The sequence below is a fragment of the Pelodiscus sinensis genome, chromosome 3 (assembly GCF_049634645.1).
Source record: "Pelodiscus sinensis isolate JC-2024 chromosome 3, ASM4963464v1, whole genome shotgun sequence".
Classification (NCBI taxonomy): Eukaryota; Metazoa; Chordata; order Testudines; family Trionychidae; genus Pelodiscus; species Pelodiscus sinensis.
In genome coordinates this window covers 80644477-80670186 of record NC_134713.1, presented here as the reverse complement: position 1 = coordinate 80670186, position 25710 = coordinate 80644477, and the positions used below count along the sequence as shown (strand labels likewise).

Genomic DNA, 25710 nt, shown 5'->3' with positions numbered 1-25710 from the left:
AGGTCTATAATGATTCGGGTGCCCAACAGTTTAGAAATTGATGAAGTTGCCAGGACACCAATGCTGCAAACTTCTCCAAACCCACTGCAAATGTAGTCACTTTTGAGAAAAATGTTGAGATCATAAGAACATAAGAACGGCCATACTGGGTCAGACTAAAGGTCCATCTAGCCCAGCATCCTGTCTTTCAACAGTGGCCAATGTCAACTGTCCCAGAGGGAGTGAACAGAACAGGTAACCATCATATAATTCCTCTCCTGTCATCCATTTCCAGCTTCTGACAAACAGAAGCTAGGAAGCTAGGAATTCCTACCCATACTGGATAATAGCCATTGATAGACCTAACCTCCATGAATTTATCTAGTTCTTTTTTGAACCCTATTAAAGTCCTAGTCTTCACAACATCCTCTGGCAAGGAGGTCCACCGGTTGACTGTGTGCTTTGTGAAGAAAAACTTCCTTTTGCTGGTTTTAAACCTGATGCCTAAGACTTTAACAGGGTAGGAATGGTGTCCCTAGCCTCTGTTTGCCTGGAAATGGATGACAAGGGAGGAACCATATGATGATTACTTTTTGCATTTCCTCCCACTGGGGTTTCCCTGCAGTATCAGCGTGCTATTTCAAAATAAGCTATTTTGGAATAACTATTCCAGAATAGCTTATTTTGAAATAGCCGTGCAGTGTAGACATACCCTTAGTCTTCCTTTGTCATCTATCTGCAAGTCTGATTGATGTATGAACTATGTGCCCACTCAATGTGGCCAAATTATCCTGTTAAATAAATCCAATTCTCTTATTTAATAAATTACTGCTCTTTTGCCCAGGTAGCAGAATCTAGTCAGAAGCATTCTACAGAGGCATGGAAACACAATACCAGGTTAGGCAATGGTCCAGAATCCTGGTCTCTAGAATCAGAGTACATGAATAGTACATGTCTGGCACCTATACTGAGAAGAATTCTGTGCTAAAATTCATTATATTTTCAGAATTTATTAAAATTTTCATAAGTATCCCAATTCTTCTCCACCTATCTTTTAATAATTGAGCCTTAACAATTAGCCCAATGCTAAAAATCAACATAGCTTTATTTCCCAATGTATGCGTTTATGTGCATGAATGAGTTTCATTTGCACTAACTGGCTTAATGTTGGATACTTTTGGGAAACAACTGAATTGATTCTGATTATGTTAATTTTACTGAAAATTAAAGAGGTGAAACAGTGCATAGCAAAAAAACCCTTCCTATATTTAGCTAATTTGTAGTCACACAATCTTTCATTTTTTTCCCTTTGGTATTTCTTCAGAGTTGATCATGTTAAAACATGAAAGCATTCAGGTTAGTCTTTTAACTTCTACCCAGTTGAGGACTTAGTGATCCAAAATCGTGGCATATGGAATAGCTTTATTAAAGTGTTAAAAGGAGTTAATTATATGAAAAAAAGGGAGCTGTACATGCATGATCTAATGAGCCTTAAGCAGATTGTGGCCAAGGGGTGAAATTCTGGTCCTATTTAAACTCTCATTTTCTTCAGAGAAGTCAGGATTTCATCTCAGATCCTCTGTCAGTTTCAGGGACAGATTCTGTCACAAGTAATAGCTTACTCCAGATGTAGCCCCATTGAAATCAATACACCACATACAGGTATTGTTCACTGGAAAGATGGCAACATTCAGTCTGTACTGTACATAGTTACAAATGTTATAATGGTACCCAATATCTGGGAGTTAAATTCATATTCACAGTAAGTAATAATCATTGATTCTTCATAAATCTTTGACAAAAGCAGTTCAGCAGCACAATTGTAGGAGTCTAAACCAGCAAAGCTTCATTCATTCCTTTTTTAACAATAAACCCTTTATTATACAGTTTCAACTCTTGACAGGATTTTTCATTCCCTTAATTATTCTCAAGCTACAATGACACCAGTTCAAGTGATTATCCCCATTTAGAACACTCTGCTGATTTATGGTGCTTCTCTTGCATGTGTCAAGGATTGGTAGATGGGAATTTATGAGCACAAAGCAAGTATGTGGTAACAAACATAGCTGAAGTGACTGTTTCTGTCTGGGCTTAGTAAGAATGCCCTATCTCATTTACATAACATACAGGGACACCGATTACATTTTCTGGATCAGGAATTTTACTTCATTACAGCTCAAGCTGCTTCTTTTGCACTGTACTTTGTCAAACATATGTAGTAACTTTATATAAGCAGCTCACCTTCAACCTTCCTTTTCTAGCGAGGTAGCATGTGCTGTTAGTCAAAGACTGGGTGTGGGGGACACTACAAGACAGAATACTGATAACAGCTGCCATTTCATGGAGTCTTAAGGGAATATGGCAGTATTGTAATAAGCTGAGAATTTCTGCACTGTCAAAAAGTTAGTCTGATGTGGGAGCTTTTTCGCCTATTGGCAGCAGCTCTGCTAGGAAAAAAAATATGAAGAGGGTACCTGGATGTAGTTACAAGTCACTACATAGGCTTCCCTGTCTGATGAAAATTCTGCCACGTCTGGGTGAGAGGGGTAGGCTGCTGTTACTGTGTTTAATATCCAGAGAAACACATTCAGAATTCTGGAGGAACCCTGCGGCTTTGAAATGCTATCTTGTGGGAAAAAATACTATTGAGCAAAATGAGGGCCTCACTTGCCTCTCTTTCTTCTAGTCTACAGTAGTGCTTGGTAGCTCATGAATTAGATTAGCATAAGGTCCTGGAGAAAACAATGTTGCTTTATCAGCAGTGTGTACAAGAAGGCAATTTTTTTCTTTATTTTAACAGTGTTTTTATCAGAGCTCAAAACCGTTTGAAACTTGCCTGGGTTTTGCTTTACTTACAAATTATCAACACAGATTTTTTGGTTTGTTTCTTGTCCTGAGCTCAAAGAGAAATTTGTGGGAGTATTGTTAATGGGGTACAAACAGTCTGAAACTAAACCAAACACTTACATGCTAAATGAAGCCATCTATGTGCTAATGACTACAATAATTACCATAATTCAACTGCGAAAACATATTTAGTGAATGCCACTGAACATGAGAAACAAGGGAAAATTGTGATAATGTAGCAATTTACAGAATTTCAACATTATTGTGTTGGCCCATGAGTGAATCAAGACACTATTACTTTCCCCTCCAGTTCACATGAAAAAATAGAGAATCTTAATCAAATGTGTGTGCACAAAGGGTTGGTGGATTCTGGCAGAGGAAAACAATAGTGGTTTCCTCAAATACAGACAAGAACAAGGAACAGATTACATTCAGGTAAAGTCTATACTACTGTGATAAGCCGTCTGTGGTGCAGCCTGGAACTGAGATAGGAGTGAGCCCCTTTGCACTGACCTGCTATGAGAACCTATAGACCACTCCCAATCCTGCACTCACACACACTTTTACCCAGGAGGGATACACTCAGGTGCAGTTACAGGAAGACATCCCCAGCCTCACAGCCTATGACCACAAAGCAGTACTGTCTTGTCCTGAAGCATAAATTTATTAGCTACTCTCACACAGTGTGGAGAGGACAATGCACCAGCCTCTTCCTGAGCAGATTACCCCAAAGCTTCTAGCAAAGCACTCATTTAGGTTAAAAATATAAAATCCATGTATTAACTACAGAGAGATAGATTTTAAGTGATTATAAGTAGTGCGCATACAGGACAAAGCAGATTGCCTAGCAAATAAACAAAAATATAATCTAAATCCTATATCTGCTAGCCCAGATTTGACTCAAGCAGTGTCTTATCATGTTAGATAGTACAAATATTCCACCAGCTTCCATACACAGATAGGGCGAGGAGTCCTGTGGCACCTTATAGACTAAGTGAAGTGTAGGAGCATAAGCTTTCATGGGCAAAGACCCACTTCATCAGATGCATGTGATGACATGCATCTGACGAAGTGGGTCTTTGCCCATGAAAGCTTATGCTCCTACACTTCACTTAGTCTATAAGGTGCCACAGGACTCCTCGCCGCTTTTGCAGATTCAGACTAACACGGCTACCCCTCTGATACACAGGGTGTGTCTAGACTACATGCCTCCTTCGACGGAGGCATGTAGATTAGCCAGATCGGAAGAGGGAAATGAAGCCGCGATTAAAATAATCGCGGCTTCATTTAAATTTAAATGGCTGCCCCGATCTGCCGATCAGCTGTTTGTCGGCAGATCGGGGCAGTCTGGACGCGACGCGCCGACAAAGAAGCCTTTCTTCATCGGCACAGGTAAGCCTCGTGAAACCAGGTTTACCTGTGTCGATCAAGAAAGGCTTCTTTGTCGGCGCATCGCGTCCAGACTGCCCCGATCTGCCGACAAACAGCTGATCGGCAGATCGGGGCAGCCATTTAAATTTAAATGAAGCCGCGATTATTTTAATCGCGGCTTCATTTCCCTCTTCCGATCTGGCTAATCTACATGCCTCCATCGAAGGAGGCATGTAGTCTAGACACACCCACAGATAGCCGTTCTTCTCCTCCTCCACCTGGGATCCTCCCTCCCCAGTTTAGTCTTGGTTCCAAATGTGTTTCCAGGTGTGGCACTGTCAGGGGACGCATAGTGAGGATGTCAGTTCTCCCTTTTATATATCTTCTTCCAGTTTGCTGGAAATGTCTTTTGCTGTGACATGAGTCAAACAGTCTCCTTTGAATATATGCTATATCTGAGAGGATTCCATTGTACATATTTCTTGGTGGGGGGTGTGTGATAATTTGTACATGTGTGAATTCTCTTCAAGGCCCTTGAACATTGTTTGGCCTTTTTATTCTTGAACCTAAAAAAGGCTCCTTGTGGGTGCACTCAACCTGTTTCAACTTGTTTCAGTGGCACACAGATAGCAAAACTTTATAGCCTCATAGACAATGATAGCACATACAACTTAACAGGATATTAATGTTCAAGAGATTAAGATGTTTAAAATGATAACTCACAAGGTATACTTGTACAAAACATATAATTACATCAACATGGTAAATATGGGGTGTAGAGTGTCACTTTGGGGCACAGAGTGTCATAGCTTTCACTTATGTTGATATAAATCATTGCTCAGAGATGTGAAAAAGCCACCCTGCTAAGTGAGATAAGTTACACTGATCTAAGTACCAATGCAGATGACAGCAAAGGTCTCCTGCCAATACAATGCTGCCCATGCCAGTGCTTAGGTAGGTGTAAATTATGTCACTCATGTAGGTGGCTTTTTCATACCCTTAACCAAATAACTCATACCAACATAAGTGATAGTATAAACATAGCCTTACAGAATTCAGTCATGTGATTTTTTTATCTGGTCTCTCTCAATATGTGGTATCTTTTTTTGTAAAGTTCCAATTCCTGGAACCATACATGTGAGAATCTTAGCTTTCATTTATGCTTTTAGAGAGAAGTTGGAAAAATGGACCCTGAACACTCAAAAGTTAGAAGGCAAACAAAGACTCAACATTCTAATTTTGAATTTTTTGAGTCTACAATTCTCGATATTAATTTTACCAAAAAACCAGATGCCTACAGCACAATTCTTTCCAGTTGCACGAAGCTCTCTCTTAAATACTTTATAGTGATTTTTCATCACTAAAATTTAGTAAAATCTTAGCATCCCAGCAGCATTTGTGTACACATAATTTATTTTATTCCACATGCTCTCAGAACCAAGCTTGTACCTGACTTTACCACTTGATAGCTTTCAAATTCATTGTAGCTTTGCAGCACAATGACAGAATCTAATTCAGCTGGACTAGTTGTAACCCACAGTTGCCCTTTACAAGTGAAGCAGTAGAGGTGAGCAAATAGATCATTAATTATAATATGTAACAAATCTTCCCTCTGTTTCTGTTTGCCAGTTGTCAGTAAGTAGTTATAAACTCTCATTTATTAGTTGCTGAAAATGTGCTAACTGGTTTCTGCAAAATTATTTTTGTTCTGTAGATCTCTCTCAAGAAATTTATTGCAAGTATTTGAAATCTGAGCAGTATTTTGCCTTTGGACTCAGAGATCTCAATCAGTATTGTCTTTTGTTCCTTAAGTGGTTGAGCACAGGTCTTAAAATGGAGATATTGTAAAAGCTAGCATTAGCAAATTCAAAATCCTTTTTCTACTAAATCTCCTAAAATTCAATGTTTCCATGAGTACCACAATACATACACTCATTCACTAGAATAGTCACAGAAAACAAACAGAAGTGCAAAACCTCAGTAGAAATAAATATATTTAAATGTTGGAATATTTTTGACTTTGTTTTGCTGAGTTCACTCATGGCAGCCCCGAGCCAGACATGGTGTAAAGTTTAAAAAAACACGGAGCCCTATTGAAGTAAATTGGCCTATTTAGATGCTTAAGAACATTACTGAATTTGGGCCAGAAAGTGTTTTTGTTTTATTTTTTGTTGTTATTTTTATATGAGATGGATTGCTTTGTTTAAATTCTTAAAAACCATACCAGTCATATTTTAGAATATTGTGATAAAACCTCAAGTAAACACTTAAGAGTTACTGGCAGATAGCAAAGTTTCGACATGTTGATGTATTATCCAGTCATAGGATGCACTATTTTTTTTGTAACAATGTTAACATTATGAAGAGAACTCTTCCAACCTGGGATGCTTCTGGCTACAAGTACAATCTCCAAGCATTTGTGTGCGAGATAATTACATACTAGAGATTGCTCAAGTATCTAGTGAATACCACATTCCACATTCCATTTAACTTTCTTAGAAATAGGAAGAATTTAAGTCTCTGTCAGAGTTAAATATAGGTTTTTCTTAAACTGGCACTGGAGCAATAATAACAATAATAACAAAACTGGAACAACTCAAAGTCAATCATGTCAATGTGTTCTGACTGCTCTTTACTGATGATGCCCCCTTCTGGAGGTCCCACTTCCTTCCATAAGCTGACCAAAGGAGAAACTAACAAACTTAGCCCTCTAAGCATTGAGAAGAGAAATTTTCCAGCATCACCCTTTGGCAAAACTAATGAGAAATGGTCCTTTAGCAACTAGAAGAGCTGGGAGTGGACAAAAGACACTCATGGACCAGCAAATAAGATAACAGGGCTGACTGCTTCCTCCTCTAGGTCTGGATGAAGCTAGAACGGGGAGGAAGGCTCTTCTCTGTGGAAACCCAATAAGTCCCACTTGTACAAGTTGCAGCCTAACTCTGACAGCACCTTTATGATTGAGTCAGCAAGAGATTGTTTTTGTTTTACTTTGTGGAATATAAAGCCCAGTTGGCATTCTGATGAGCCAGAAGCAAGCCTTTGGGAATATACACCATTTAAGATAAGCATTGTTGCCAGTATAGCAAGTATAAGATGAAGGTAAAGGGCAAGAATGCATAAACAATTCTGTTTACCCTAATGTACCTGATCATGTAAACAGGGCCAAAGAACAAGCAGACCTAGATCCGAACCAGATTGATAACTAACAGCTAAGCCCTACATCAGCACGTAATGAGTAACTCCTGGAAATTTCCAAGCTGTCAAACAAGGCAGGAAAACTGTATTTAAGGCTGCCTCAGAGCCTAGCAAATTGAACCTCACCGATGGGCTTTGGGTACCGGTGCCTTGGAAGCTGAGACAACTTCCCACTTCATCCGCAGCCAACCCGGGCTTCCAGACTTGCAGGAAGGGATGTAAGATATGGTGCTTCTTTGTTATATTGTTCTTCCACTTATTGGGCACAGCTGTTAGCTGTCAGGAAATAAACTGCTTGAGAGCCCAGTGTTGGACCTGGACTTACTCTTGTCGACTACAAGAGTAAGAGTAAGACTAATCTTAATCAAGTAAATTGTAAATCATTAAAGTAAACTAATCTGCTTTTATCTGAGAAATAACTTCCTAAGCACTTTATAATATGCTGTTTGCCACCAGTATCTGTGCAAGTTGTGTTTACAATGTCACTTCTATGTATCATTTACTCAAATAAGTCAGGGTTAATTTAAAAATTGGTTTTGTCAACATTTTTCAGTGGAAAAATTCATTTTTGTCCAACAACAAAACAAACAAAAAGAAACAACATTTCCTATTTTTGACTGAAAAGTTTTTGGTGCTGGCATTTTGGTTATTTTTAAAGATAATTTTTTTTCTTTGAAAGCAGGTGCATTTTGCCCCCCAAAAATCTATTTTTGTTGAAATCTCAAGCTCCGAAAACAAGAAAGGGGAAAAAATGATTTAGTTCAAAGGACACAGGAAAGAATTGTTGATTAGTGAGTGTTTTAGATCCCAGTCCTTCAATATGAAGCAAATGGACACTAAAGTTCTCAACAGGATTCCGGGCATGTGCAAGAGTTCTCTGTACACAGACAGTTGCAGAATAGGGCCTACTTCAAAACCGCCTCTTTCTTTCCACAAATACAAACTAGCCCTGTCCACAGGATAGCTTTTGTAATGGGATCAAAGTAACATAGAGCTAGAAACAGCTTTGGTCTGTAGCATGGTTATAAGGAAAATAGTTGGAAAATTCTCCCTCAGTCCCCAGGTGTAAACAATAGATATATTGATTCAATACACAAAAGACCCCTACCTAGACTGCCCAGAATGTTTAAAATGTTGGAACTTTAGTCTTCCTCACAAAGGAAAATTTCAGGAAAATTTCAAAACAAATATGATGTGTTGCTACCAAAGTCACTTTGCTTCTGTTTCCTCTCCATCCTCTGTCTTTTTCTATTGTGAGTGTTTCTAGACAGGGGCTGTCTTTACTATTTATTTGTACAATGCCTAGTACAATGAGACCTTAGCATAATTAGTGCATCTGGAGCCTAGTGTAACACAATTATTATTAATAAAGAACAATTATCTGTTTAATGTATGAAATCAAGTTAAGTCTGAGTATTCACCAGATATTTATATTTGGCTTCCATTTGAAAAGGAGGACAGAGAAACTCTGTGGATGAGGAATGCTATGTGCCAAGAAACGATGCAATATTGCTCTGTAATCTCTGTTGAAAGTGGAACTGAAATTTCTGGCACTTTGACAAAAATGTACAAGTCATCTGAACATAGTACCAGATGATTGTCCCTCCCCACATTTCTGCCATCAGCCCCTTTGACAACAAGCATTTGAATGGTTTTCATTAGAGCCAGAGTTATCATCCCACTGAAATGAATGAAAGAGAATGAGCACCTCAGTTCATGCCTTGGGACAATGCAGGTACATCTAGACTACAGGCTTTTGTCAACAGAGGCTTTGTTGACGTCGATAAAGCTTCTGTCGACAAAGAGCGTCTAGACTACATCCAGTTCTGTTGACAAAGCAAGCCGCTTTGTCGTCATGAGAGTGTAGACACAAAGGACAGTGTAGATGCAATAATGCCTTCTGACGACAGAACTCTGTCAACAAAAGGTGTTATTCCTCGTAGAATGAAGCTTACCACCATCGACAAAACTGCCACGCTCTGTCGACGTTATGTCAACATAACTCAGCAGTAGTGTAGATGTAGGTATAATTTTGTCGACAAAAGTCCACTTTTGTCAACAAAACCCTGTAGACTAGACATACCCTGAGAGTGCTCAAGGAAGAAAAAAAATTATCACAATTGGAGACAGTAGGCCTATAAAATAATTGGACCAAGTTAAAAAGATAGAGATAAGAGGTACATCTAGTCCAGCTCCATTCTAGTGCAGGAATATTCCTCTCAGTATATTCCCTAGTGTAGTGTCCAGTTTAGCTTTATGAGTGAGAAGTGTTCGCAAGATATTCTAGCATTGTGATCTTGCTGCAGGGACTAGCTACAGATCTGAACATGCTGCACTAGTGTCTGTATCACCCAGGAAGAAATTTATGAAACAGTTCAGTTCTGCTGCTTCCTGTTGTTCAGGCATTAGGGAAATATGAACCTAAGTTAGCTATGTGCTGTAATTCTTCTTTTCCTGTTGACTCTGGAACATAAAAGCATACTCTGGAACTGGAAACCTGAGATGTTCGCCCTACACATTCAATCTGGTTAAATTTCATAACAGAGATCAACCAAGAGAGGAAAAATGATTCTTTTAGGAAATTATTGGATAACTTTTACAGGGGACGGAATAAAGTTAGAGAGTGTATGGAGAGGAGTGGAGGGAAAACAGAATTAGCAATGTATACTTAGACTCTCTGGATGAGGCTCTATGATCATATAGATAATGTAAAAATGTTTATTAAAAGAATATATCTTCTGAGTTTATTATCTTCAAATGATTCAATTAGTGTGCTATACAGTAGTTCATTACTGTGTGTGAATATAATACATGAAGGAACCAACATTTAGTGTCTGAATTCACACCATAATACCTCCTATTAAAATATGGAGTTCATATGTATAACTTGACAGTAATTAAAATAAAAACCAGTGGAATATTTTTACATGTGCTCAAAGTGGGAAGTGTTAGACTGAGGCAGATGCCCAGATGATGCACGATCCAGACCTTTAGGATCAATACTAGACATGTTTGATTACTTGCCAATCAAAACAAGAGAGTAGAACTCCTGAAAAGTGGATGATGCCAGAACCCAGCTATCTGATAGCAGTACAGCATCAGGCCATTCCCGAGCTGTCGACTAAGTGCTTTATAAACCAACCAGGCCAACTTAAATTCAATCCATAACACAATAAGACACCAAAATAGAGAATGTAAGTTGTATGTAATGTGATCGATCCTACTCCATCCAGCTGACAGCTGTTGTGTTGTATTCCACACTAGTGGTAAGCCATGGAGAAGGCCTGCACAAGTCGGTGATGTGAGAGAAAACACTGAAGTGATATTTTAACCCAAACATTGTTGTCAGGGAGCAGAAACATGTTGGCTCAAGAGACAGTCTTAGCTCCCCTGTCCCCAATAGGCTGCCAGTGGCACTGCAACATATACCTGAAACATATCCACAGATTAATTGAAAGTGTGTCTATGATTTATAATGTATTTTATAAAGAAAATCATATAACAGGTCCAGTACATGCTGGAAGTACTCTGTCACTCCTTGCCCACCCTATACAAGTTCTGTCACACACACACACACACCCTCCCCACCCCCCACCCCTCACCCCCGGCACCACCTTTTATTCTGTGTCTCCTAGTTTTCCTCCACTAACCAGCTGTCATGTTCTTCCATACCTGATAGCAACTGGCCATAGTGCTTGTGTATATGGAGCAGATTTTTCATCATAAGATCCTTTAATGGTGTGCCAGGTATGGCTCAGGTTAGCTTTAAATGAAGTATTTTATGTACAGTGTCACCTGTTAGCAGAACAATATAACACAGTTTAGCATTTCATTACAGGAGGAGTTCTGGGGTCTTTCAAGATACCCCAATTCCATGAATCCCTGTCCCTTCATCTTTCTCAGTGACCAATGCTCTTTTCCCTACAGGGAGCCTTTGCTGCCTTCCATTCTTTGGGTGATGGTTGGTGCAGAAAGCATATGTCTCTTATGCACACTCTTCCATCCACTGCCCAACATAGTCTTTTTGAATGGCATCTCCTTGACACAAGGAAGTTCTCTCCTGCACTCCAGCATCTGAAATGGGCTCTAAATGGCACTGTGACACAAAGCTAATATTCCTACTCAGGGGATTCTCAGGTTAGGGATGCAGAGTGCTAATGCTGCTGGGCTGAAAGTTGTGGGGGGAAAGAGAAAAATACTGCATTATGTTGTAATAATTGGGTCTACAAATTTACCCTTTTTATGAGTTCAATTGTCCAGGGTGTAACTTCATAAGATGTCAAAGTAGCCTATAACCACAAACCTTGACAGGAATAGATATGAAAGACAGAAAAAGTGGAATTAGTCCAATGAAACGTTCTACTGACATAACTCAAGGACTGTGATAAGATCAGGCTTGATCAACAAGAAGAGTGTGAAACTGGCAATCAGTGAACTAAAATGGATGTGTTTGAAACTAGGTTTAACTGATGGACAAAATAATGATGGGGTGAGGTTATTCCACTCACCATACCCTCTCTGGACATACTTTGAGGGGGAAAATTAACTACTGGAGAAAGCTTCACCATCATGCTTTCATCACGAGGTGATGCAACATCTATTGGCTACATCTGAATCCCAAATACCACCAATGATGAAAGAGGATCAGACTTTAACAACAGGAGCATCAACAGCTATAGCCCTTTTCAACTCTTTTCTCTTGTCCTTAAAAAGACATCTATTAGCATCTTTTATAACAACTAAAAGACTGTCAAACAAGGTTGTTGGGTTTTGCCTTCTAAAAATTCCCTCCTGCTAAAGGGAAAGGGGACAAAGAATGTTAAAATAAAAACCTTATGTAATATTTTATTTTTCAAAAGCTTTACCTGGTTTTCCTTTTTCTTAATAAAAGGTTTAAGAAGCAGGAAGAAGTCTCTGTATGCTGAACCTCAAATCTTATTTAATGCTATTTGTTAAACATTAAGTAAGTTACGTTAACACCATTAGCTATATTTCTCACCTAAATTAATAAAACATGCATGCCAGTAGAAAGCAGGGGGAAATACCCCAGACCACCCAAAATAGACTTATGATTATCTATATATGGTAAACAAAGGTATGATCTGTGCAAATTTGCACAAGAGAGAAATGTTTTCATAGTAAATTCAACACAAGTAGTATTAGTAAAGTAACTAAGGACACATCTACACAGCAGGGCTAAACTTTAAATAAGCAACTTGAGCTACGATAATTGTATAGCTTAAGTTGAACAAGCTTATTTCAACCTTTGGTGATGTCTACACAGCAGTTATTTCAAAATAGAGCACTCTTCTCCCAACTTCCCTTACTCCTCATACAATGAGGGTTACAGGAGTCGGAGTAAGAAACCTGTTATTTTGAATTTATTTTGAAATAATGGGCTTGCTGTGTAGACACACAATACATTATTTCAGAATAACTTTGTAGACATAGCCTAACAGATTATATATAGTAATAACTCCTAGTATTTACTAATCTGTTTAGAGATGTACTGTTAAATTACCTCAGTGCACAATACTGTAATCAATGCAGATGGACAACTTTCATTTTTATGATGAAGCATTTAATCCCTTAAAGAAAAGAGCATATTGTGATTGGATCTGTGAAAAGAAACTCTAGCCCAAGTGAAACATGCCTGGTTTTGCTCCTTGTTACAAAGCCTGAAATTAAGACCAGATTAATCAAACCCCTTTCCAGGTCATTTTTAAACTTAAAGAAAACTCAGGAGAGACAAAGTTTCTCACAACTTCAACTGCAAACCATAGTTATGGTTATCAGTTCTACAATTTAAACAAGGAATTAAGATGCACATAATGAGCTATTCCTCATGGACTAGAAGAGAAATTGCCTGCCTTACATACTTACTCCCATAACACACAGTACAATTAGCTGGATAAATCCTGAATAACTCTCTTGGCTGGTGATCAATATACCTCACAACAGATTAAATCTTATATGAATTATCATAGAAACATAGAAGATTAGGGTTGGAAAAAATCCCAAGAGGTAATCTCAAACAACTCCCTGCTCAAAGCAGGACCAACCCCAACTAATTTTCCCAGGCAGAGCTTTGTCAATACTGACCATAGAAACCTCTAAAGATGGAACTTCCACCTCCTCCCTAGGTAATCTATTCCAGTGCTTCATCACCCTCATACTGCAATAATTTTCCTAATATCCAATCTATACCTATATCCTTGCTCCATCCCCTTTGGAAAAATCCCTCTGCCCCTTCAGGTAGGTGAAGGCTTTTATCAAATCCTCCCTCACTCTTTTCTTCTGATGATTAAATAAACCAAGTTCTCTCAGATTGTCCTCATAGGCCATGTGCTCCAGATCCAGAACCATTTTCATTCCCCTCTGCTGGGCTTTATCCTTTATAGCTGTACATGGGATTCTTCCATCCTAAGTTCAGGACTCTGCACTTTTCCTTGTTGAACATCATCAGATTTCTTTTGGCCTAGTCCTCCCATTTATCTTGGTCACTCTGAACCCTATTCATACTCTCCAGCAGATCTACCTCTCCCCCAGCTAAGTGTCATCTGAGAACTTGCTGAGGTTGCAACCCATCTCCTCATCCAGATCATTAATGAAGCTAATGAAAAAAATTGGCCTGAAGGCCAACTGTTGGGGTATTCTGCTTGATACTGGCTGCTAACTAGACATAGAGCTGTTGATTGCTACTTGTTCAGCGCAATGATCTAGGCCAGCTTTCTACCACTTTACAGTCTATTCATCTAATCCATACTTTTTTAACTTGCTGGCAACAATACTGTAGGAGACCATATCAAAAGCTTTGTTAAAGTCAAGGTATATAATGGCCACCACTTTCCCCAGATCCACAGAGCCAATTATCTCATCATAGAAGGCAATCAGTTTGGTCTGGCATAACTTGCCTAATGAATCCATGTTGACTATTCCTCATCACCTTCCTCTCCTCCAAGTGTTTCAAAATGGATTGCTTGAGAACCTGTTTCATGATTTCTCCAGTGACTGGTCTGTCCCAGATTTTCCTTTTTTTTTTTGTTGTTTTTTTGTTTTAAAGACGGGCTCTACATTTGTCTTTTTCCAATTATCCAAGACCTCACTGACCATCACAAGTTTTCAAAGTTAATAGTTAATGGCTGTGTAACAACAACCACCAACTCTTCCAGCACCCTCAGATGCATTAGATCTGACCCAGGATGGAGCTCCACGGCTGACATGGCTTCTGAGGCTGGTGGGGCTCTGCAGCTGCTACGACTGCTGGGACCAAGGCTCAGCAGCTGCTGGGACTCTGCAACCACTGCCAGCCCTCCACTACTGCCCAGCAGCAGGGGCCAGAGCTCTCTGCTGCACCCACCCCCCGTCAACACGGGGCTCCTGGATGAGTCAGACCTGTCACTTCTGCCCTGCAGCCTGACTTCCCCACATTTACCTTCAGCTTGATGTCTTTAGCCTTTAGCCACCACAGTAGTATCACACATCCAGAGTCAGCACTTCCAAGTGGTCAGTTCCAAACTCCATACAATCAGTACACTGCAGGCTCAGCACTATTTTTGAGACAATAAGATTGCTCCTTCATGTTTGCAGGCACCTATCTCTACTTTATGTAATTGAATTAAGGGGGGACAAACAGCAAATGCTTCAGATGGCTTCTCATAAGCATGCAAGAGCTATTTAATAATTGCCCAAAGCTTCTGAATAGTTTGAGTTTGCAAAACTGGGTTGGAAATCCTGCAAAATGTCTTTCTTGCGACTTCAGATAATTCTAGCTTAAGGTGAAACAAAAATACATCACAATCTCTCTCAGGACACTGAGGCAATTCCTTGTCAAGTCATAGGTAGAACTCAGAAGTACAGAGGAATGGAAAGAATAAACAAAGTAAGGATGATCATAAAATTAAACCAAATTCTTCTTACCTCATAAAAGGTTCCACTTACATTTGTTTTGCATCCCAATAAGTTGCCCGTGCCTAATATGTTCTCCTATTTTGACACCTTCAAAAAAGTTAAATTCTACTTTGACCTTCGGTTGCCTTTTTGGTAGGATGCCATCTAGTTTTCCTTTTCTATAATGACAATCTAGCATAAGCATGGGAAAAGCATCATTCATTCCAGTCAACATTATCAAAACAACTTCTGGTAATGAGTGGGTTTTCCCACTCCCTTAATGCAACTGTTGTTTCTGTGAGATACCTAGCCAATGGCTGCAAATAGCAGCACAGTATCTAGTAGGGAAAAGTGAATATTAAATATGCAGTCTAAAAATGAGAGATTTTTGTTTTTTAATGTTTGTTTATTGGCCACTTTCATTTATTTTTCAAACCTCTCCGCATTACTATATCTGCTTCTAGAATGGCAATGCACATTTATAAGCATTTCATTTATTGGTCATAAAACAGTAGTGAAAGAAGGGCAGATAGACTATCTAGATCACATTCAACCTCTCAAACATGAGTCTGAGCTATATGAGCCCTAAACTACATTTTGACTGTAGTTCTGAATTGAATTTCAAGTTAATATATATAAATAGGAAAGCTATGCCAACATAAATCACTTCCCTGTGTTATTTTTGTCTTTAATGTAATGGCAAGTACCTAATTCTTGAGTAACAGGACCACATCATTGCCAGGGCAGAAATGCCCATGAAAAGGTTTTGGTTTGGGTTCTCAACTTCTCAATTCTTTTCATAGGATATGTATTCCAGCTGGGGAAATCCAGCCTATAGGAGAAAATGGAAGCATGAGACATCACCATGGAATGTCTGAATTAAAATATTCTCTTTTTAGCTGAAAGTTCCAATTTTCCACCAAAAAAATCCATATAAAAATTTAGACCATTCCTAATAACATAATTTACTTTGTATAATGGTCCACTCAGATATAAAAGAACTCCTAAAACAATATTTTCTTCAACCTTTACAATACTTTCCCAACATCCAGACCTTTGAGCCACATTATTCCAAACTGGTTTTATCCATCTTTGTTACAAATATGAAAGCATCAATAAAGATGATAACAGCCTGGAAATGTACTATGGATAAATTATTCTAAAATAATGCTTGATCTTGTATGTACAGTTGATCCTGTATGTACCAGAATTTCAAATGTTGAGGTACTGAAAGAGATATTTTTATTGCTAGATGTTGAACCTCTCTAATCTGTCACTCTTGGGACCTGACTGGTTTCAAACCAGAGAATTTGCCAAATCATGGGATGTTATTACTGTCTAGCACCATTTGCAACACTTCTACTGTTTACTGGGATCTCACAAGAGATACTGGGGTAAATTAAAGCTAAATAACAGCACAGCAAAACAGCAGCACTGCCAGGACTGGTGGCAGTAAACAAACTTTATGGGACCACAGGAAACTTGGACACACCCATGATAAGTGGACATCTGACTAACTAAAATCGTGATGGACTATGGATGACCAGAGAGCGCAGGACTAGATAGGTTAAATCTGTACCATTCTTAATTTGTAAGATTATACTGTACACATTTATGGTAACATACCAATTCTCCTTATAATTCGGTGTGACTGTTTCTTTAATCAAAGATGTTTTAACAATGGTATTGGGATTTAATATAAAAAAAATTACAGATACAGTGCAAACTACAGAAGCATTCCTTTTAGTGCTCAAATTAGCTGCTCAAGGAAGTGGATAGGACCTGCTAAAAGAACACTATCATGCTTTGCTTTTGCCTCCTAAGGATTAGTTAATATCAAAATATGCACTGGTCTATTTTTGTTTCTTTTATATGGTGGTTTTTGTCCTGATTCTAACCTCAGAGATATTCAAGATGCAAATAGAGATGGTAGTGATTTTTTTTTTTTTGACAAAAAAAATTTCCATTAGAAAATGCCAGTCTGTTGAAACCAAAATTGCTTCAGCAACAGAGAAGGATCACTGCTGAGAAAACTCCAGATTAAAAAAAATAGAAAAAGGTTTTTAGATTTTCTAAAGGAAATATTGAAACATTTTAAAACAAAGTTATATTTCTAAATTGAAAGGACCTTTCATTTTGAAATTTTAGTGAATTTCTATTTAAAAAGTGTAAATATTTTAAAGGTTGAAACTGAAACACACATTTTTAAAATGATCAAAATGAAATATGCAAAAGATTAAAAAAACAACATTTTAACTTTTCATCCCTATTTGGGATGGTAAACATTGATAGCGCAAACTCTCCTATGAAAAGAAAATAGTTTTCCAATCAGCTCTAAGGACAAATGGCAATGGGTTCTAGAATTACCTTTTCCCATGTTGAATTGTTTATTTAAGTGCTATGTTTTCTGTGTGAAATCTACATAATATTTGTCATGTAGTTGACATATTGCATCTCTCAAACTGCGAACTAAAATCCTTTCTTGGCAAACAGGGCAGACATGCCTAAGCTATCTACCTAAATATTACATTCTTAGATCAAAAGACTTGAGATATGAAAGACACCTTCTTCAGATCATGACAAGACAGACACTTTCTCTGTGCATTAGGAAAGGGCAATTTAACATGCTGAAAGAACAAGAGCAAAAGGTTAAGTGAATAATGCAAGTGAATATTTTCCCCCCTCAAGACTCTGAAGTTACATATTTCACTTTGCTTAGAGCAATCTTTATGTTCATTAGGCACCATAGTCACTGATTTATGCTGAACTTAGAACAGTAATGTTTATATACAATATACCTTTGTTATAATATGCATCTATTTGCCTTATAATGATGTATGATTGCAGGTACATGTTACTATAACATTTCTATAAAATTTAATAAAATGCCAATGTGTGAGATAAAATTTACAGTCAGACTTGTGTATGAAAATTACTAATAATATATTTGCAACATACTTTCAAGACCACATTGAGGACCTGACCTTTACATTGACTTCAGTGGGCTTTGGATCATATTCCAATAGTTTAGTTGAAGGGGGGAAAGGAGCTCTTTGTGGCAAGTCTAAATTTGGGACTAGAATCTTCATGGGAATCTTGTAAGGATATCATCTTAGTGACATGCAAGATGCAAATGGAAAGACCATGCAGAGAATCATATAGCCCAATAGGGTGCGAAAGGGCTGCCAGGGTCATCTAGTTAACCCCTTGCCAAAATGCAGGATTTGTTGTGCTAAACCAATCAAGACAGATGGATAGCTCGTTTCCTTTGAAAACCTGCAGTGAAGGAGCTTCCATGAATTCTCTAGGCAGTTGATTCCATTATTCTTTTGTTTTGATACAGTCAGAGAGGGACAATGGGCTATTCTACATAAACTGGACTGTCCTAGAAGGTTCACAAATCATCCATCTATTCTATGACCACATGACAATGCAAGTACTCTCTAATGGTGACTTTTCTAACACATCTGAAATTTCCAGTGGAGAGAAGCAAAGCTGTGTACTTGGATCAGGTACATCCATTACCGACTTGAAGTCTCCCTCTTTGATTTTGAAGACCCGGTGCTAAGACAAAGATACTGGAGAGGCTTCTCATCAAGACACTTTTTGCTGATGACTGCTCCTTGATTGATTATAGACAAGGTGATCTTCAGGTCTTTTTTGCAAGATTTTCTGAAGCATTCTAGTTTATTGGCCTCACCATCAGTTTCAGGAAGACAGAGGTCTTGTTCTAACCAGCACCTCATTCCAGTGCCCAGTGCCAGCCATCTTCATCCAAGACACACAGTTGAAAAATGTAGATCAACTCAAGTATTTGGGTAGTACCATCTCAAGTGAAAGCTTCCCTGATAAGGAAATCTCTTCCAGAATTAGTAAATTCAGCCTTGGCCAACTTTGAACAAAAGTTCTTAACCAACAAACATCTGTGTCACCGCCAATTAAAGATATAAAATACAGTGGTTCTAACATCTGTCCTGTATATATCTGAGACATGGGCTGTTTTAAGATGTCATATTAAACAGATTGAACAATTTCATATGTTCTCCATCCACTCAATAATGAGCATTCACTGGCAGGACAGAGTGGCCAATATTAAAGTTCTTGAGAGAGCAAACACAACCAGCATTGAGGAAATGTCTTTGAAAGCACAACTTAGGTGTACAGGGGATGTTATCAGAATGGAAGATCACCACCTCCCAGAACAGATCTTGTATGGGGAGCTGAGTCAGGGCAAAAGAAAGAAGCTCTTATCCGTATAAGCTCTTCAAAGATCATCTGAAGAGCTGTCTCCAGTAGGCTGGCATCAGTCCCAAAGAACTTGAGAAAATGGCTCAGAACAGGACTGAGCAGAGATCTCTTATAAGATCAGCAAGTGATAAGTTTGAGCAGGATGAAATTATCCCCAGGTTGCATGTGAAAGGCACTACAGAGCATCATCATCAAATATCATAGACACAGACTTCCCGTTCCTTCAGTGCCACCAACTCTGTGCATCAGTTTCAGGCTATGGAGTCATTTGTGTAACCATATATGAGACCTGCAACAATGAACTACCCATATATCTATTGTTCTTACAGTTAGGAAGATTTTCCTGTGATTTAATCTAAAATGGCTATGCTATAGTTTGAACCCATTGCTATGACAAGAAAGAACATTTTTCTCCATCTTTTTGCACAGTAGCCTTTCAAGTATTTGAACACAGCTGTCATATCCCCCGCCCCCAATATTCTATTTTTCCAAACTAAACATACCCAGTTCCCTCAGCCTTTACTCATATGGCTTGTGTTCCATCCTTTTGATTATCTTTGCTTGCTTGCTTCTGGTATCTTTCCAGTTTCTCAGTATCCCTTCTGTACATTGGTGGCTAAAGCTGGACACTGTACTCCAGATGAGGCTGAGTGTTACTATCACCATAGGTGCCAAATTCTGCTCTGGTGAGGGGGGTGCTTGACTCTCAGGCCCCACCCCTACCTCATCTCCTCCCCCTCCCTTGAGCACTTCCCATCCCTCTTCCTCTCCTCCCTCCCAGAGCCTCTGAATGCCTCAAAACAGTTGCTTTGCAATGGTGGGTGGTGCTGGCGGGGGGGGGGGGGGAAGAGAGGGGAGGAAGGGAATCAAAGGAGGAGCATGGCTGCCCATGCAGGAGCACCTGCTAATTTGTCTAGGAGGGCCAGTGCCTATGCTATCACCTCCAAGGGTTTGGAACTTTTTTTTTTTTTTTTTTTTTGGCAACAGCCTCACATTATTGACTCATGTGGAGCTTGTGATCTACCACAACTCTCAGATCCTTCTGAGCAGTACATGTTCTGAAAGAACCAAAAAATTAAATGGAAACAGTATATTCAACAGACTCATGAAAAAACCTGTGGTTCTGGATTATATATTCTATACCAGTGCCAATGCATAATCACTTTCTTTGCTACTGTATATTTTCAAGTACTTCATCTAGTTATCCTTGAAATGACTGATGAGATAGTTTTTTTCACTGTATCCCTAGGGAAATGATACCACAGTCCTCACTGTCAGAAAATTATTCTGATATTCATCTTAATTTTCTGAAGCCAATTTTATGCCATTTGCATTTATTAGCAATGACTGGAAAGTCTGGAGTGAATATTATATTCTACAACCTTCACTATGTTTTTATAGACTATTCAACTAACAACTTTTGCTCTTTGGCCAGCTGAAGTGAGTATGGATCTTTTTGAACAATTATTTTACACTCATAGAGTTTGTTTACACCCCAAGTCAAGTATGTCCTCCAGGTAGGTAATGTTTAGCCAAGCTACAAATATTTAGTATTGCCCGAGTCACTCTCTCAGACTTAATAATTAGTGTTGCTGTTTTCTGAACTCCCCTTCCAGTCATTCTAGTCTTTGGGGTATCTAGTATTATACATTAGACAATATTGCAAACAGTACTCTACTCAGCATTCTGCTGTTGTTGCAGCCTCTGCAAGGCTGCTATATACTGTAATGGGGAATTGTTGCATCTCTCATTGAAGTCCTCTCTCAAATAATCATCTATTCCAGCTTACTGATAATGTTAAATTTTAAACTGCACAAACCTGCTTAGCCTAACTATAAGGTCATCAGAACATGGTGGGTAGAGTTGGTCAGAATTTTAAGCCTGAAATATATTCCTATAAAAAAAATGTGATTTTTGCAGATATATATTTTTATACACATTCGTACCATTTCCAACCTGGATTTTCCAGTCAGTTCTTATTGTGGGTCCAAAATCATGAACAAACCTTTTGAGTGTTTTTATTACACATAAGTCAAGACAAGACATTAGTTTTAGGCTGCTGCGAGTGACTGACAATAGGACTTCTTTGGTATTCTCTCCCATCATTCCTACAGACCTCAGATTAAATCCTTAACTGGTCCACCATCTCCCCATCTCCCAGCAGAACTGTTTTCTTTTTGACATCATACTTACCACCAAAAGATCAAAGTTGAAGGACTGGAAGTTTCTTTATCTTAAGAATACTCACCACAGGAATAGTAAGGCTAGGAGTGGGCAGTTAGCACACAGGATAGGAATAAGATTGGGGGATCTATAGTTCCCCTTCCCACTTCTGGAACAGGTATTATGGCCTGGTGCTATAAATTCCTTGCATATGTGCAAAAAAGTCTGCAGATTAACCACAGAGAGGGGGATTCTTGGTTATCTCGTGCTATTGAAAAAAGAGGTCAGGGACCAGGAACCACTAGAGGCCCTGGACTTCACATTTGGAAGTGGACACAGCATCTTATTCCACAGGTGCAATGTAAACTTCATGACCTTGATGGAATAATCAATAATCTGAGGGAAATGCCATGAAAGGATCCTGAGATTTCCTTTCTTTAGCTTCCTTGTGTGAGTTTTACCATGGAAGTGGCAATCTTGCCATGGGCAAAGCCTTCAAAATGTGGTCCCTCATCTTTTGCGTATTATATTAATCAGGTGCAGAGGATTTATATGAACAGAATAATTTTCATATAAAAGATGTTAGTTTCTAGTGGAAAATGTATTTTGACTCCTCCTCAACTATGCCTGTTATAATGATATTAAAACATACTTCCACTTCTTACTTTAGTACAGTATTAGTATAGAAATGTCTTGTTTAGCTTAGCTGTTTCACTTTCATGTTGACAGAGTACAAGTTCAAGGGAAATCCACAGAACATACAAAAAGCCTATGGTTCTCTTTCAGCATCAAAACATCTTGTTTTCTCATGGTTTTAAGTGGCTGTTGGTCATTTCAATATCATAGTTGCCTGTTTAAGAGAGTTACAGCCACTCTGCACTGAACTCTAGAAATGTAACCATAGACTAGGTTCTCCAAGGAGGCCACATGACCATTTCCATCAGGTTAAGGGGAAGAAAGTTTACTCTACAATATAAATATACAAAGCAACATGGAAGTAGAAATTCTATTTTACAACAATACTACTCTGTTACAAAAATAAAATAATAATTATAATTATAATACATTCTAGAGAACAGTTCTGTGATATGTACATGACAAATATTTGTATCCAATTGTATTACGCATGTGTATTTTGGATGCAAAAATAATTTAATTGCCTATTCCAAAGCTTCCAAATATATTGCATTATATATTTAATTTATATAAGATTTGGTTAAATAGTAATCGAATTATGAATATTGTCACAAAGGAACGGAGATTAGTTATGATTTATGAGCCCAATGTATTTTGTTCACAAATATTCTGAAGATCATTGAGAAATCATTAATTGTAAAAGAATACTTATATAAATGTCTTATGATAAATCTAGATTACAAGCTCTCTGATGCAGGAATAATCTTTTAACTTGTTTGTACAGTGCCTAGAGCTGATTACAATCCTTAACACTACCATTATACAAATAAACGATATGAATAATTAATAATAATTAGTCTTCAACTTAATGCCATAGACTATAATCTCCTTAGGTATTTTGAGACTATATTAATAATTATAAATAAAATGGTATCTGTATATAATGTATAATTATTTGTCAAATAATACACTATAAAATGCAAACTACAATTTCTTACACATTGAGTAAAATTATAATATATTGACTTCAGTAGCTCTCAACATTTTCTATGCTCTGAACTTATTCAATTATAAACATATAGGTTTGGGACAGAGATCAAGATATCATCTAATCCATCCTCCCATGATGAGGTAGGACCATTCCTAAAACATGTTTGACTAACCTGTTCCTAAAAACCTCCAATAATGAGGATTCTGCAATTTCCCTTAGAATCCTGTTCCAGAACTTAAGTGAGCTGTGCCCACGAAAACTCATGATACCATCTACATGTTTTGTTAGTTTATAAAGTGCTACCAGACCATTTGTTGTTTTATCCCTTCATTGTTAGAAAGGTTTTTTCCTAACAGCTAACACAAAATCTCTCTTACTACAGCTTACCGACACTACTTCTTGTCCTACGTTCAGTGGACATAGAGAAGAGCCAATCACCACTCTCGTTATAAAAAACTTTAATATAGTTCAAGATGATTATCATGTCCCCCCCCCCCCAATCTAATTCTCTCAAAGCTAAACAGGACCAGTTTTTTAAATCTTTCTTCTTAGATCATGTTTTCTAAACCTTTTATCATCTTTATTGCTCTCCTCTGGCCTCTCTCCAATTTGTCCATATCCTCTTTAAAGTGTGGCACCCAGAACTGGGCACAGAACTCCACCTGAGGCCACACCAGGTCTGAGTATAGTGGAACACTTTACCTCCCTTGTCTCACTGTTGATACTTGTGGTAACATATATCCTAAAATGATATTAGCCTTTTTTGTAACTACCTCACATTGTAGGTTCAGATTCAATTTGTGATCCACTATAACCCCCAGATCCTCTTCAGCAGTAGTACTGCCTCACTACTTACTCCTCATTTTGTATTGTCATGTTTGATTTTTGCCTTCCTGAATAAAGTATTTTGCCCTTATTTTTAGTTAATTTAATCATGTTGATTTCAGACCAATTCTTTGTCAAAGTCCTTTTCAAATCTAATCCTATCCTCCAGAGTTCCTGAAACCCCTCCCAGCTTGCTGTCTCCACAAATTTCTCTACTCTCTACTCCAGTATCCGAGTCATTACTGAAAATACTGACAAGTATGGTACCTAAGACTCATATTTCTAGACTTCCCACTAGATACGTCCTCCCAATTTGACAGCAAACCATAGATAATTAAATTTGGAGTATGATTCTTCAATCAGTTGTGAACCAACCATACATTAATATTGTCCAGCCCACATTTCCCTAGTTTGTTCATGAGAATGTCATGCCAAAAGCCTTCCAAAAAACCAAGATATGTCATATCTACTACTACTAATCCATCTCCCTCACCCCCATCTGCTAGGCCAGTACCCCTTTCAAAGAATGAAATTAGGTTGGTCTGGTATGATCAGTTCTTGAGAAATCCATGTTAGTTCTTACCACAGAGTAAAGAGATGCTTTCCTCTAGTCCTTATAAAAAAGGTGTGTTGTGGGGAGAGTGGGGAAAGAGGTGCCACCTCGTGTGAGTTTATTGCAAAACTATGTATTTTTTTAAAAAAACCTCTTACTTCCCAGTGTCACATGATTATATTTAAAAAGTAGATTTCTAGTTGTCCTGGTTGCAAAGAAAAGCTTGAAAACATGAACCATTCAAGCTTAAATAACAACAACACAGAAGGAAAATATAAAACATTCAAAATTGGCTATATTTAAGCCAGACTCATGAGCCTGGAGAGATTTTTAAATACTTGCCTATATTGTGAAACCTTCAATTTTGTGGCTGAGCATACCTTATTTACTCAGTGTTTTTCTAATTTATTCTGACAAAACTCCTATATATTTCCATAAGAATTTTGTCTCAGTTAAGAATTCTGGGATTCTGTATACTATGTACCATAACCTAATACTGTGTAATACAGACTTCGTATCTCACTTATGCCAGATTTGTTTTCAACTACACTAGGATATGATAAATTCAATATATTCAGTATTTGAAGGTTTCCCAAAATGCTTCTACTTTATTAGTTACACAATGGGAATGATTTTTACTTAGCAGATTGTATTACAAGATGCATTTGCTGTGTACAGTTTTTAAATAGCGTTCCTGTTTCTTTGTTTAAAGAAAGCTGTACCCTCTCAATGCTTACTTGGAAACAGATTCAAATTCCACAGGAAGTATATTAACAAAAAACAGGTATCTAAAATAAGTTGCCTGAAGCTAAAATCTTTAGATTATGCAAATTTTCTCACTGCAGTAAACCGACTATGCGTGTTGCTAAAATTTTTGCATGCGATAGTGTTTGTTGGTTCAGTTTCAATATTGTTTTGATAATTGTAAGACCTCAGTGAAAAAATTCAAAACAGCATGGCTGTGTCTACACTGGGCCACTTATTCCGGAAAATCAGCCGCTTTTCCGGA

General features: G+C 38.1%; 1 long non-coding RNA gene across 7 annotated transcripts in view; it reads left to right on the top strand.

Annotated features, from left to right (window-relative positions):
- Positions 1–7512: 7512 nt before the first annotated feature.
- LOC142827856 (uncharacterized) overlaps positions 7513–25710 on the top strand; it is a 112023-nt gene continuing 93825 nt past the window's right edge. For all 7 annotated transcript variants that reach the window (XR_012902637.1, XR_012902633.1, XR_012902636.1 and 4 more), the window contains exon 1: positions 7513–7613. This is a non-coding gene — a long non-coding RNA (uncharacterized LOC142827856). The remainder of the gene's footprint in view (positions 7614–25710) is intronic.